Source organism: Neomonachus schauinslandi, chromosome 2 (assembly GCF_002201575.2).
Source record: "Neomonachus schauinslandi chromosome 2, ASM220157v2, whole genome shotgun sequence".
Classification (NCBI taxonomy): domain Eukaryota; kingdom Metazoa; phylum Chordata; class Mammalia; order Carnivora; family Phocidae; genus Neomonachus; species Neomonachus schauinslandi.
Genome location: NC_058404.1, coordinates 52,090,139 through 52,103,590, shown reverse-complemented (window position 1 = coordinate 52,103,590; position 13,452 = coordinate 52,090,139). Strand labels below are relative to the sequence as shown.

Below are 13,452 nucleotides of genomic sequence, written 5' to 3'. Positions count from 1 at the left end.
TTGATGGTGGTGATGGTGATGATGATCATGGTGGTGATGATGGTGGTGGTGATGGTGGTGGTAATGGAGGTGGTGATGATGGGGATGACAATGATGACAATGATGTACTTGTCCCTCTGATAGAATGTGATCACTCCTCAGGCAGGTGCTGTACAGCTTCATCTCTGCTTTGTCAGTGTCTGCCATAGAGCAAATATATAGTAAAAAATACATTAATTACTTCAAGGTTAAGTTGCTTTGGGGTGGAGGGTGGTCCTTCCTGAATTAACCGGTTTAGTCCCAGCCGAGCCTCCCTTCTGAATCCTTCCTGGCTATGAATTTTGTGAGCTGAGGCAACACAGTGTGTAGAGCCCACAATCTAGAGCTGTGAAATTGGGGTCTGCCCTCAGCACTGCCCTTAACTGGGCCAGTCACCTCCTTTCTCTGGGCTTTGGAGTACCCATGACGGCCTCCTGTTCAAATCTCTCATGCAACACTGGTTTCCATCCAAAGGTGCCTTGCTCAGTAACTGTACCCAGATTATTTCCAGGATTTACATCCCAGCTGGAATGGGCACCAGAGTCAGAATGGAGACTGTGCTCCATTTCCCCTTTGTCTCCTTTTCCTGGCCCATCGAGTGCCCAGTGCTATGCTCAGCACAGAGATGTTGTCTTGGCCATGATGGTGGTGGGCTGGATGGGAGAAGACAGTGCTTGAGGTTACTGAACTCATGGCCCAGTCTGTCCCATGGTCAGGGGTAGAGCAATTGGTTGTCAATAGTATATCATCTGTTAGGGATGTTACTGAGGCCCTCCTGTGCTGGGCTGGCAGGAGGGGATCTGAACCTTTACCACCCTTATTCCTTTCCACTTGCTATATGTACTGGTCAATTTATATTCTTTACAGTTCCTTTCTCCACCAGCAATGAAGAGAATGACAAACACTGCTGAGTGCTTGGTCCCTTCAAGGGTTATAAAACTGCCACGTCTGTATACTGAGTGATTCTTCCCCTGAAAATTTCAGTCTAGGGGGGAAGATCATATATGGACACAAGTAATTACAATACAAAGAAAGCCATAGAGGGCTTTCGGAATTCAGAGAGGAGGGTCCTTGTGGAGGACTGCGCTGGCCCTCCCAGGACAGGGGAGAGCAGAGCGTTCCTGGCAGGGACATGCCTTGAATAAAGTCCACAGAGGTGGAAGTGGTTTGAAGTGATTTGTACTTCCCTGGCAGGAACCTGGAATGAGTCTACATTCTTTGGAACCTGTGCAATAAGGACATGGATTTATCCTTTTAAGGCATCTACTAGAGAAGAAAAGCAGAGTTATCCTTATAATCTCAAAGTTCTGATTAGAAACCTGAGGTCTATTGAAAGGGAGTGCTGTGGGGACAAGGGGGCGATGAAAGAGTGTGTATGGACTGGGGAGGCCTGAAATGCAAAGAGATGTGAACACCCTAAGGTCTCCCGGGTCATCGGTGGGACTGGATCCAGAGCCTGCGTGCTGCTTGCCCGTGACTGGCTCTGAGAGGCCCAGTCGGGGACACTGTGGTGACTCAGGGTCAGTAAGTTTCTGAGGTGTGCAGGACAGGAAGTTCTTTCTTTGTCTCATCCCAGCTTTGTTTCAATACATGGGCTCTCTTTGCTATCCTTTCCTTACTCTAGTGAGCTCCTGAGATGCAGCAGTGACAGCAGTCCCTCATCCCTGTGGAGGCCCGTGGACCCAGAGGCAGTGATGGAGTGAGCCTGGTTGGCCCAGAATTGCCATCTGAGGATCAGCTCCAGGAGGTGGAGGAGAATTTTTCTTTACACATCAGACAAGTTTCTGCTCAGTTGGAATAAACGTGTATTGTCATCAATGAGATAATAGTTTGAGTATGTGAGAAATCAAGACCCTGTCCCTTCCTAGCTGTTTTCTTCAGCTTCTATTTGAGGGAGCCTCAAGGTAGTGTGTTATAAAGAGACCACTTCCTAACTGGGTGACTCTGAGCATGTCATTTTTTAATTCTCTGAGCTTCGGTTTCCCCATCACAAATGGGGTTCATCTTTCACAGGGTTGTTTTCGAGTAAGAGGAGAAAATACATGTATGGTCTTTAACACTTAGCATGTGCCCAATAAATGTTACTTCTTTTTCCTATTTCCCGTGTGCTAAATCATTACCTGTAAATCCAGTGACTGTTCCGTCTTTCCTCTGCCTAGATCTTGATTTCAGATATGTCTAGGCTTTGTTTTAAGTTGGGGGAGGGGTACACCTTCCTACACAGGCAAAGGAAAGAATCTCTAGGAAAGAACAAATGATGCTCCAAAACATGTAGTACATGTATATCGAAATGCAATTATGTGCTTAGTGAGGAAGAAACAGTATGCTGTGATGCATTATTACTTGTTTCTCATTTGGATCCCATTTCAGCCTTGTGGAGGGTTTAGGTGCAGTGACCTTATTTCTTCACCATAGGGCGCCAGGGCAGTAAGGCCCTGCTCTTGCCCCTTTCTCCATAGAGCCTCACACAAGCTTCTAAGTGTAGACTTCACAACCCAGAATTAATGGAAAGAAGACAGGATTAGGAGTCAGGAGGGCTTGATTCTTATCCAAAATACGTCTTTAATTGGTTCCATGACTCTGGGAAAAAAAACACTTCACCTCCGTGGGTCTGTTTCTTCATCTATAATATGAGTGTGTTGGGTTAGGTGCTCCTAACTCCTCCAAGGACAGAGATTTTGGTTGATTTCACAGATGGAAATCTCTACTAACTAAACCCGTGGTCTGGGCAAGTCATATGGAAACAGTGCAACACCAGACGTCTTCCTCTCTCGTATTTCTCTGAATCCTCTAAATTGTTTATAAGCAACACGAGAGTTGTCCTAGTTGGTCTTAAATCTTGGAGAAGCTTTCTCGACTCTGCCCCATGACTTGCATTATGGCCTAGAGCTGAGCGTCTCATGCTGTCCCAAAGTGACTGGCGGGCTCTGTCTGCATTCAGTCATGCCTACCCCATCAGCAGGACGGGAGCCAGTTACTTTAAAGCTTCCTCTCAACTCATTTCTTAACCAATCAAACCACATGTAGAACAAGACACATTTCCTCCATCTCTTCGGGCCACCTCACTATTTGGTTAAATAGGGAAAACAGCTTTTTTCAGAACTTTTAATTTATTTTGGGTGTCTAGGAAGAGACTTTTTGTTCTCCACACTGTCAGCCCTGTTCTTCTCTTTTGAAACTAAAAATCTGGCGACCATTGGTTTATTCCTTTAAACATTTTGTTCTGGGAATAGAAAAGCACAAATGAAGAGAAAACTTTCACTGATAAGGCCTCTACCCAGTACCAGTCTGTCAACATTTTGCTTAATTTTATTTTAGTATTTTCATTCACATTAATGAGAGGATATTATAAATACAATTTGCATGCTGAATTTTTCTCTTGACATCATATTATGTGCATTTTCTCATGTCAGTAAAATAGAATTTGAACGCCTGCACATGACTTCATAGAAGAAATAAATCTTAACTTGGCCATTTCCTCCAGGTTGGATATTGAACTTGCCTTCAGCTCCTCAGTGCCATAAATAACACCATGATTGAACCCCTTCACAAACATGGTAGCTCCTTCTGACTGAAATTTCCCTTACTTAATGTTACCAAAGTGTGTTTGAAAGAGTAAGATAGCTGGGCATACAAAGGGGAAGTAAAGGAACAAATATTTAAGGATTTCTGTTACCTTCCAGGCGTGGAGTGCAGGGTAACTTACACTTCACATTTATCCTTAGAACAATTATAAAAGCTAGGTTTTACAGTTGGAAAACTGAGACTGCAAGAGATTTGGGAATTTGACTGTCAAGTCTCAAAGCTAGTTAGCAGCTGTGCCAGGATTTGACCTTAAGTTTGTCTGGCTGCAGAGTTGGTTTATCCTTCAATGCCATGTTGCTGGGAGGCAGAGGGAGCAGAGTCTGTGGGGTCTGGGCTGGGCTGCAGGGAGCTGGTGGGCCCACCGCCAACAAGGGGTGTTCAGATCATAGTGGCTGAGGTGCTCAACTGCCCAGGGAAACTGGAACCTGGCTAGGGGCAGTGGAAGAAGTAGGCACCCCACTAGGAGAGCTGGGGAGAGTCTCCACCAAGGTTTCTAGCCCGTTTTGCTTCATCAGCTCCTGCTCTTGTCCACCACTTCTCTCTACCATTCCTAATATATCTGAATCATAGTTTTTGGCTTTGTACTCATAAATTTGAAGTGGAGTTCTTACCAGGCCTGTCAGTAAGATGGAGCAGGGAGGGTGATAAGGAGAGGTGAATTCCAGGAATCTGGACTATTTTTAAACACATCTTCGTTATTCGAGATCTTGCAGGTCACTGGTACCACAGAAGAATTTTGCAGCCCTGACAGCTGGTGTTAAAACAATTAGGCTCAAAATGACAACCACGAGATGTGTGTGTGTGTGTGTGTGTGTGTGCACATGTGCGGCCACTCTTCCTCGTTCTTTACATCATAGGAAAGCTTTCCTGGGCGTGTTTTGGGCAGGGCCAGCTGGGTCAGTGGGAGGATACATGATCTTGGGAATGAGCTCTGGACTGTGTCTCGGGGAGAGCTGGTGATACCCTTTCTGCTGCACACACAGGCATCACCCCAGACCAGCTGCCTCCTCTCCCTGGCCCCAGCTCTCTCTTGTATAAACCAGAGGGTGGGATTAGGACCTCTGTAAATGCCCCTTCGGCTCTAGGACGCATCCTGTGATAAGGACTGCAAATGCCTCTCGCTGTACTATTTTATGGCCTTCGTGAGGTCCCTTCCCCATTGTCCCCCACTTGCCCTGATCATGCCTGACACTCTGAGAGTTTTACCTTGGCTACTTATTAACATGGAATTCTCTGGAAGGGCAAGAGACAGCTTTGTCTAGCTTCTCATCCATGATCTCAATCACTTGTCATTATTTGGATGTAACTTGCCTTTCATTTTCATTCTCCCAGCACTTCTTACCTGAATTGGTCAGGGTTCTCCAGAGAAACAGAACCAATAGAAGATGTAGAAAGAGATAGAGAACAGAGACAGAGACAGTGAGATATTCATTACAAAGAACTGGCTCACGCAGTTATGGAGGCTGATAAGCCCCAGGATCCGTAGTTGGTGAGCTGGGGGCCCAGGAGAGCCAATGTGTAATTCCAGTCTGAGTCCAAAGACCTGAGAACCAGGAAGGCCAATGGCGTGGTTCCAGTCTGAAGGCTGGCAGGCTCAAGACCCAGGAAGAGCTGATGTTTCAGTGCTAGTCCAAAGGTAGGAAAAATTTCCCAGTTGGAAGGCTGTCAGGCAGGCAGAATTCTCTTTTATTCAGGGGAGGGTCAGCCCTTTTGATCTATTCAGGTCTTCATTGGATTGGATGAGGACCACCCATATTAGGGAGGGCAATCTGCTTTACTCAGTCGACCGATTCAAATGCTAATCTTATTCAGAAATACCCTCATAGGAACACCCAGAATAATATTTGATCAAGTGTCTAGGCACCCCATGGCCCAGTCAAGTTGACGCATACAAACTACATACCACCCAATCAATATTCTTTACCCCACCCACACGCTTACTGCTTTTCATGGTCCCCGTGTAGGGGTTCCTGTCTACAGGCCATTGCATGTGCTATTCTACCTACAGTGGCCTCCTCTCCGCAACCCTGGTCTATAAGAAGAAATTTTACCTGTGGCGCCTTAATTATTTTTTCATATGGCCATCTCCCCAGCTAGAAGAAGAGGGCAGGGTCTGTAGTATTCTGAGGAGGTTAAAAGCATAGACTCTGGAGCTCCACTCTCTGGGTTTACCTCCTGGCTCTTCCAGTTACTAGCCATCTGGCCTTGGGTTAATTTGTGCTCCATCTCCTCAATCTTCACAAAGGAAATAGTATTATGCTTACTTGGTGGGGTTATCTTGAGGTTTGAGTGAGCCAAAGCACATAAAGCTCTTAGAACGCCATCTGACACACAGCAAAGATGAGACACTTATAAAGTGTTGTGGTTGCTGTAGTCCTTGGGTCGAGCACAGAGCCTGACATGTACCAGGCACTCCGTAAATCTTTGCTGAGTGGAGTCACTTATAATAAAGTGTGTAGACAAGATATGAAAGTCAGTACGTATGAGGTGGCTTGAGGAAGAACAATGAAGACATCTTTGTTTATTACTCTCCTTTTCTCCAAGGCCAGTCCCTTTTCTACAGACCAGAGCAGTTTTCACAGATCAGCATATGTATATTTCCATTTATACCTTCTCTGCATACTGGAGACAAAAAGCTAAGAGAATGCAAAAGGGTGGGTGTAGTGTTTTATTATTCTTCAAAGAGGAAAATTACAGTGGAAACCTGTAATTGGGAACATTTTATTTCTTGCTCTCAGCAGTGTAGAGATGTGCTCCCCTTCTTCACACTTAACTTCTGCTGTATGTAAAGAACGTAAGAAAAAAAGCAGAGACTAGAGAAAAACAATTCAAAGCCCTTCCTCAAGTTAGCTGGAAGCAGTCAGAAAATATTGTCAGGAGAGAACAGAAATCACTGAAAGAGGAGGCAAGTGCCTTCTAGAGCTTTGGACACCCAGCTAATAGGAAGCTTAGCATGCCCACTATTCTGCACACCCCTGGAAGTGCCTCTTCATAGAATACAGACAGTCATGGTGAGTTACAAAGGATATTTTTGTCAGTATCTATGAAAAATATTATTGATCTGAGAAGTTGACAATAGATAATGATTACTAAAGAAAAGTATTTAACTTTCTAGGTATCGCTTCCTTTAAAAATTCTCTCTCCATTTATATTTATGCGAATGTGTAGCATAGAATCCCAGAACATTAATCCTGAAGAGTTTTAGAGAAGAACTAGTTTAACCTGTGTTATCATATACACAAGACCTGAGGCCCAAGAGGATGGGTGACTTGCCCAAAGACACATGGAAAGTGTAAATTGCAAGTCTTTCATATGACCTGATCACATTCACTAAGTGCCCACCTGACCATGTCCAGCAAAGAGAAGAGATGTTGTCAAAGAGATTTCAACCCTTGGAGTCAAGCCAATTGAGGGGAGTGTAATTGATGAATGGTGTGCATGTGAAAGTGTACAGATATACAACCTCTCAAAACTCCATTAAGCAATGGAATAATACACTAATTCCTAATCAATAGGACCCTGTCACATGGTCCAGTGATATTGTTCCCAATAGGAGGAGAACTGACTCTAGAACAAACTAACCTCTGTGGAGCACATTTATAGACTGTGATGGTTAATTTTATGCTTCAACTTGACTGTGCCATGGGGTGCTAGATGAAACATTATTTCTGGGTGTCTCCAAAAGAGATCGGCTTTTGGATTGGGTCAACTCAGTAAAGCTGAATGCCCTCCCCAATATGGGTGGGCCTCATCCAATCCACTGAGAGCCTTGAATAAAACAGAAGGTGAAGGAAGAACATATTTGTTCTCTCTCCTTGAGCTGAGACATCCTTCTTCTCCTGCCTTTGGATATTGCTGCATCTGGTTTTTAGGCCTTCAGACTCAGACTGGATTATACCACAGGCTTCCCTGGGTCTTCAGATTGCAGAAAGCAGATCATGGGACTTCTCAACTGCCATAACTGTGTGAGCCAATTCTTATAACCACTCTCCTTTTCTGTGTATTTCTATATATCCTACTGGTTCTGTTTGTCTGGAGACCCCTGACTAATGTATAGACATGGTTCCACTTAATCCTTACAACTACCCCATGCAGTAAGTAGAGTGAGTCAACCCCCTCCCTCCTGCCCCAGTCACAGTGCTCAGCCGCCTGCCCTGCTGCATCTCGTTCAGTGTGTTCTTGGTGCTGAATATCATCCAAGCTGGATTAAAGGCATTCTCAAGAGAATATCAGGGGGTAATGTGGACCTGTGATAGATGGTAAAGACAGAGAAAAGTTGGAGCAAAAGCAGATTAAAGCTCTCAGCCTTACCCCATTAGGGAGTCCTGTTTACGGAATTAAGTTCTGTTCTCATTGGGTGCTGATATCCCCATAAAGTTCCCCAAAGACAGTCTCTGGAAGCAGAAACCTGGCTTGGTCCAGGGAGACTCTCTGGAGCAGAGGGCTCTTCCCTGGCATTGAATGTAAACACGTAGGTCTAGATATTTTTTCCTACAGAGTAGTCATTGCTTTTCTAAGATTCTCAATAGTTGAGTGACTTCCTAAAAGGGCTTAAGATTGGGTCTGAGTGTGCAGCATTTCAGTGGTAGGGTGTGTGTGTGGTGGTGGGGAACTTTCCTTAGGATATGGGATCTCAGAGCCCTCAACTGTGGGGTCCATCACAAGGAAACATCTTGAGAAATACTGAGGAGATTGATCATGGGGAACCTGGAGTGTCCCCAAAGCCCTGTCATTGAAGGTGACCTAGAGAATGGCTGGAAGGACCCTTTGGGGCCACCTCGCTCCCTACTTGGAGGAGGAGCTGCACCCTGGCTGGCTTACCTCTCTCATATTCATAGCATATCCACTGAAGGAGGCGCCTCTTCCTCCCTTAATTTCACCCTCTGGCATGCTGCAGCCTCCAATTAGGCAGCTTTCTTGATTTCTAGTTCAGCCTTGCAAATTAACATCCCAAATTTAATAGCTTACAAATGGATTTTTCCTATCTCCTGCCTCTTACCAGCATACACTGGTAGGAAAGACAAAAATGCTTTCTTGTCTATACATCCTGCATGGTCATTACTTGTTGAGGCTTCTTACCATGTTGTTCTAGCCTAAGTCCCCCAGGTTCTCAGGCATTACTGTCTAAATACAGGCCGTCCTTGCTGGGAGGCTGGAGACTGTAACTCACGGTCAACCTTATCTCTTATAACAGCCGTGGCAAAGATGTAGCTTGTGATACAGGAAGTTCGTTTTCTCTGTGTTCCATTCATCTCTTCTTCTACCATCCCTATGCTTCTTCTATCCTTTTCCTGTGATGGGGTGGGGAGCATCATGAGTTTTGGAATTAGATTTTTATTTGCATTCTGGCTCTACCACTTATTAGTCCTGGAGCTCAGACAAATTACCAAAGTCCTCTGAGTTAGCTTCTTCATCTGTAAATGGGTATGATTTTTCTTGTCTACAGTTGTTCTGCTGATTAAATACAGTAATACTCATATAAGCAGAGAATAGGCACTTTATAAATATTAGTCTCCTTAAATCTCTCAAGCAGGCACACATTAAGAGATGATGTGGAAATAACACATAGGTCACCTCTAACTCTGATTGTTGAGTCTAATATCTAGATTTGGTTCTTAGAGCAGCTGCAGCCTCATTACCAGGCCTGAAGACAGTTACCTCGCAGAGCCCCCTCTGCACTCCCTCTGACAGGGAACCTCCTGCTGGTCTCCCACTAACCCTGAACTTTGAGATGACCAGACCCCCACTAGTTTCCGCTCAAGTCTTCAGCCAAGTCCTGCCTGGGAAGGATCAAACTCCAGAGTGCTTTGCTGAGGGCCACCCTCAGGAGCAAAGCTGGGAAAGCTGGGAACCAGGCCTGGGGAGTTGGCCCAGTGAAGACAATGTAATAACTAAAAAACACTAGGGTCTGAAGGTATACAACAAGCTCAGGCTTGATTCAGATTGGTACTGATTTCCCTAGGGGCTTAGTTCTTAGGAGCTCCCCGGTATAGTGACATTGGTGAGCGGTCACATTACCTTGTGGGTTGCTTTGCAGAGGGACTTCAGTTCCCAGCTAGGGTTTGGGGTCAGAGCCCAAGGGCTGGCAGGGATTTTAGGAGTCCAGCCAAGATGGCTACAGTTTCTAGGGTGTTCTGACTATAGCAGTTAAGTGAAATACTAGGCAGGATCTAGGCCTTATGATAGGGACAAACCAAGTCTTGGTGGGCACAAGGGTTTTCTGAGCTCTGAATTCACTCTAGCTGCCCCCCCCCCCACCGACTAACATGGGGTGGGCTAAGGCTGAGGCAGTGGGGCTTGTGTAGTTATGGCTATGTGGGCTGGGGAGTCCTAGACTCCCTTTGGAAGATCCTGGCTTTTGGGTAATTGGAACTCCAGTGGAAACATTCCAAAGGACAACAGAAGAGGATCCCGGGTATATGAATGGGTCAGGGGTCATGTGGCTGGGGCAGGACTGTTCCATGCCACAGGGCCTCCCAGCATGTGGTGGGATAAGGCTGAGGCAAGGAGTAGAGGGAGCAGAGCAGAGGGAGGATGCAGAGGACAGCTATTTGGCCTCCCTCCTGCTATGCACCTCCTTTCCACACTGCATCAGGAGCTTCAGTTGGTGGGGCACCTGCTCCTCAAACCTCTGAGCATTGCAGCATGTCCACCCTGAGGACACAGGCCCCTGGCTGGCTCACCTTTCAGCCCTCCACCTGGCTGGGAGAGTTACACCAAGGAAGGAAGCGTCCATTCAGAATGAGGGAGGTGGAGGCAGAGGGGATGGATGGTGGGGCTTTCACCTCCTCCCGTACCTCGCCAGCTCTTTCCCACCCACTTTCTTTCCTTCCTTCCTTTTATGACGTCATCTCTCACCACTGCCCTCACACTCCATCCTCTCCTGCTGTCTGCTCCTCTGCTTCCTGACTGCAGGGCTGCTGCTGCGAATGGTAGGTGCTGATTAAGATGGATGGATTCATAAGAGGCATTCAATGTGACTAGAATAAAAAGCACCACAGCCTCTCCTGGACACGAGGGCATGTGGCCAGAAAGTAGCATCACTCAGGAGATCACTTTACTACTGCAGCTCGTCCTTAAAATAGCATGTGCCCCTCCATGTTCCATTTTGGTTGCTATTTATATAAATGTAGATACACACATATATACATTTTTAAACAGAACCTTTTCTCTATTTCCCACCTACCCTCTTCTCTTCCTCTTTGGTATTTATTCATGGAGACCAGACACCAATTTTTAAAACAAGTGTTAAGGATCCAAGGTCGCTGGGGAAAGGTGACATTCTCCGACCTTCTGAGGTGGTTTGCTACCTCAGATCTGCTTGAGGGTTAGCACCATTTAGGAACTCAGTGGAGCTGAGCTTGAGATCATGGAAGTCCATTTGGTGGTGCTGTCTCAGGGGCTGTGGATGTGCCCCTAGGACCCCCTCCCTTCTCCCATCTCCTGCAAAACTGTCACTGCAACACTTGTCCTCTTGGAGACTTTCTCTCCAAATGCAGAATTGACATGCTTAATACACAGTCACTGCTTGATTAGAAGGATGGAGAAGGTCGGAATTTGATCAAGGTCATGTGGAAGTGGAGGCTTTACTCCTAGGTTCTTCCCCGGGATGCCAATCTAGACCTCACTTCATGGCAAGAATGAGGGGGATTAGAGTTCCCTTTAACACATCAGACCTATTTTAAAGGTTCACAGGCTGCTACTCATTCAAGGTTAAACCCTGAGTTTCTCACTATACAAAGAAATAGAGACTTGTTTATAGACAATGCCAGTGAATTATCGAGACAAGCACATCTGCCCCTCTAAACATGGAGAAGGCATTAGGGACTAGCTAGACACACGAGCTCTGGCATACAGTCAGAGAGGTGGGCTTTTGGATAGATGAATTCTTCTATCCAATGAATAAGTAGCCACTAAAATCTATTGGTCTGTGGTGTGTGTGTGTGTGTGTGTGTGTACGTGCATGCATGCTTATGGCTAAATGGTGCTATAGAATTTACCACCATCTATTAATTTTTTGGTAAGCTTTTTAAAAAATAATTGATAGCTGAACAGCAACAGGCTAGAAGGTGATGATATCATCACTCTGCTATTTATAGATCTCCATTCCCTGAAGAGTGCAGATCTTGATATTTAGATTATGAAGGCCTGTGGGTAGGACTCCTGCCCAGTTCTGTGCTTCCTGCTGTACCCATCGCATGGCTGTCTCATGACATCCGTTGTTAACCACCTGTTTATAAAAAGGAAGCTGAAATATGGAGCCAGAATCTTAGTGGAGAATGGAATTATCCAGTTCTGTTTTCCCACTTTTTTTCACTAGGCTTTATCCACTTCATGTATTTAGAAGCAAAACCAGAGACAAAAAGCATTTGAACCAGTTCTAATTTGGATGTATGGTCAGGAATAAAAGGAAGAGTGCTATCTAACATAGGATGAGGAAGAAGAGTTGAGAGTGACTAGGAGATAGACATTGAAATATAAATTACTGAAGACAGTAATCCTGCAACTTCGCCTTTAATGAAATTTAGACTAGGAACCGTGATTCTGATTTGATTTGGGTCCAGAGGTTAACCCTTGACTGCTTACCCATTTCCATAGAGAAACTTGGTGAACCTGGGTCATTCTTTGTGTAGAAGGTTCCCTGCATCTGCTCTTAATTTGATTTGAGCTGTTGTTTTGCTGCAAATTAAGACCTCTGGCAATCCCGAAGACCCAGAAAAGATAGACTCATTTTGTTCAGATCTTAATCCAAATTAATCTTGAAATTGAACATGTTTCTTTAAATCCTCTGAATCATAATGACCCTCAGGCTTCAGTTAGCCAGAGGATCAGGGAAAAACTAACTCGAGTTTAAAAGGCAGCACATATACTAAAACGAAAGGGGAAGACACTTTCAGCTAGAGGAAAGCTTTGAATACTAGGAACAAGTTTGAGCCACATGGGTTGTGACCAGGGACAACTATTGTTTGGACCAGAGAAGACTTTTCAGATCCATGGTCAGCAGCTCTTGTGAAAATAACAGTCAACTATTCTGCAGCAGCCCCACACTCTGATAACTCCCAGCCACTCTGGCTTGTGAGCGAGAGCTGGCTTTTGGAGTCAAAGCCGGCTTTTCAGGACCATGACCAGCAGCAGCTTCACCCACTAACAGCTCCTTTCTGCTGGAGCCGTTCTTTGCTAACACTGCATTGAAAATCCACTCTGCAAATATAACCAGTACCCATCCAGATACCTGGCTGTTACAAAACATTTTTTAATATAGTGAGTGCATCACTTTACAATGTCTCATAGGACGTGTGGAGTATCATGATCTCAATCAGCATTTTACAAAGTTTGTCACTGCTCTCTAGGAGAGAATGATGACCTCCTGTAGATCACATGGTACAACAGTGACCATGATCTGATTCCCAGTGTGTGATCTGTTCTGTGGACCTTTTGATCTCCTGAATATGGGTAGATCAAGACTAATCATGACATTTCATCTGGCTCTGCATGTAGCAAACAGAAGTCAGTCGAAAGACACCAGAAGTGAGGGACAGAGGAAGTGAGTTTGGCTAGATCATTTCTCACATAACCTCTGCCAGACTATTTCCTATTCATAAGGAAGCACTTTTTATTCCAATAGCCTGTGACCCAGACAGGGTATTTTGCCCCCCTGCATTATCACAGTATTAATAATAATACTTTTTTAGTGCATACTATCTATGCTAAATGCTTTACATGCATTATTTCATTAATTTTCATAACTTCAGTTCTGTGAGGTAGATAATGATACTGGTCCAATTTTATGGATAAATATCTTTTAACCATTTAACCATAAGACTGAAATTTAGAGAGGCTAAGGAACTT

At 45.0% G+C, this 13,452-nt stretch overlaps 1 protein-coding gene across 1 annotated transcript in view; it reads left to right on the top strand.

Moving 5' to 3' along the window:
* The window catches only part of XKR6 (XK related 6), a 304,919-nt gene that overhangs the window by 213,820 nt on the left and 77,647 nt on the right, over nt 1–13,452 (top strand). The gene's annotated exons all lie outside the window — the stretch shown is intronic.